General features: G+C 57.0%; 1 protein-coding gene across 9 annotated transcripts in view; it reads right to left on the bottom strand.

Moving 5' to 3' along the window:
- SEPTIN9 (septin 9) overlaps positions 1–2,283 on the bottom strand; it is a 217,729-nt gene that overhangs the window by 78,326 nt on the left and 137,120 nt on the right. The gene's annotated exons all lie outside the window — the stretch shown is intronic.

Here is a 2,283-nt window from a genome sequence, read left to right as displayed (position 1 = left end):
CCCAGCCCACTCTCACCCCAGCTTCCCCAACCTCCATCCTCCACCTAGAACTCTGGAGACCTGGCCCTGGAGGCCCAGAGACCAGAAATGAGGGGAGACAAGGGGAGAAGCTCCCCTCCCCATTCCCCGGCCACACCAATGGGCTGACCTCCCAGGAAGCCACACCGGCCACTGCTACTGTCCTGGCTGCCCCGCCTGGCCCCGAGGCTGGGTGATGACAAGCATTCCGTTCTGCCTGCTTCTTCACCTGAGACTCCTGCTGTCAAGAGAGGCCTGACCACACGCCCAGGAGGTACAGGACAGAGCCCAGAGCTGTTCAAGAACACATAAGGCTGAGGCCCGAGTCCTGCACCTGGGAAGGGCCAGGAAGGGTTAAAGGAAAACCCCAGCTGAGCACAATGGCTCATGCCTGGAATCCCAGCACTTTGGCAGGCCAAGGCAGGAGGATCATTTAAGCCCAGGAGTTGGAGGTCAGCCTAGAAAATACAGTGAGACCCCATTTCTACAAAAAAAAAATTAAAATTAAAAAATTAACCAGGCATGGTGGCACACGCCTGTAGTCCCAGCTACTTGGTAGAGGCTGAGGTGGGAGGATTGCTGAGCCCAGGAGGTCGAGATCACAGTGAGCGGGAGATTGGACCATTGAACTCCAGCCTGGGCGACAGAGAGAGACCATCTCAAAAAAAAATCCCTACACTCCATGGAGCTTAGCGGAAACTTCAGCCAGGGTGTCTCGATTGTGAAATGAGCGTGGCAGCTGCCAATCCCCGAGGGTGAAGACCCATCCACTAGCAACCTGCACCCTGGCGCGGTGAGAGGAAGCACCTGGGGAAAGACGTCGGCTGAGGCACGGAGCTCAGCCCAATCCACCGTGGAGGAGCCACTCCAGTTCCAAAGAGAAAGATCAATAAACCTCAGGTGAATGGCCCAAAAGCCATCCCTGTACACCCAGAGGGTGCATTTTGGGACATGTGGATACCTTCTCCCAGGACAGGAAGCAAAACCAGCAGGCAGAGATGTGAGCCTCCCTGCTCTTGCCGGAGCCAACCTGGAGCCCTCATCTCGGTCCCCAGGGAAGCACAGACCCCCACCTCCACCGCAGCCAAAAGACTTCCTGTTGACTTTCCCAGCAGCATCCAGCCCAGTCTTGTGGGGAGAGGCGGCAGTGGGAGGAGAAAGACAGAGAAAGATGAGCTCCTGGCAACTGTGACTGGCGGGAGAGAAATGCGGTTCTAATCTGTTCCTGCTCACCCCACAGACGGGCGGTGTCTTATTTCAAAATCCAGGGCAGCTGAGGGACTGAAGGAAGAGGGGGACACCTTCTAACTGGGGTTTTCTTTCATTTCACCCCATGGCGCCTTACATAGGAAAGAGCCGGAAGGTCTCGGGCTCCTGGCATCCAGCCAGTCTCAGGCAGGGGCCCAGACACTGGGCTGTGTTATCACTCCGGGTAGCCCGGGAGTCAGTGACGGCAGAGCTCCACCCCCACCCCCACCACTGCACAGTACCCCATCTCCAGGACAGCTCAGCAGCCAGGCTGCTCCAGGGTTCAAATCCAGACACTTAACTGTGGGGCCTCAGGCAAGTGGCTGAAGCTCTCTGAGCCTTGATTTCCTGATCTGGAAAATGGGATAATAAAAGTAACTGTTGGGCAGGGCAAGGGGTAAGTGAAAGCCAGCATTTGAGAGTGATGTGGTTAGGACCGTCGTTGTGACCAAATACTGAGCATTCTCCTCCCACCTGAGACAAGGGTTTCACTGACTGTTTCCAGAGAGATCTGGACCCAGAAGGACCAGGGAAGTCGTCTCATTCGCAATCCCAGAGGAAAGGGGAGGTCCCCGTGCCAGCTGGCTGCTGCAGGCGAGACGGTGGGAGACAGTTGGGGGACAGAGGAGCAGGGGCAGCAGGAGGAACGGCCAGCAGGGAAGTCCCCCTGAGATCTAAAGGACTGTCCACCAGGAGGACAGCTCGGGCTCCCCCCACTGAGAAAGACTCCTCTGGACAGTTGGGCTGAGGATTCCCAGGTCCTCTGGGTGGAGCAGAACCAGCCATCACTGAAGCCACATGTCCCACAAACTGGCAAGCACAAGTGGAGGATTGCCCAGGTAGTATCTCTGTTTCATAGGGGCCAGGCACCAAGGTGGCCAGGATGGCCAGAGGACATCACGCAGCCCAGTAGGGGCCTCGCAGAACCACCAGCCAAGAACACACATGCAGAAGCACACAAGTGTTCCGAGGAGGCAAACTTTCTGCTGGACTGAACATGGGGAGCTGAGCTTCCAA

Source organism: Pongo abelii, chromosome 19 (genome assembly GCF_028885655.2).
Source record: "Pongo abelii isolate AG06213 chromosome 19, NHGRI_mPonAbe1-v2.0_pri, whole genome shotgun sequence".
NCBI classification, from domain to species: domain Eukaryota; kingdom Metazoa; phylum Chordata; class Mammalia; order Primates; family Hominidae; genus Pongo; species Pongo abelii.
Note: the sequence above shows the minus strand (reverse complement) of the source record. Positions and strands in the feature narration are given on the sequence as shown.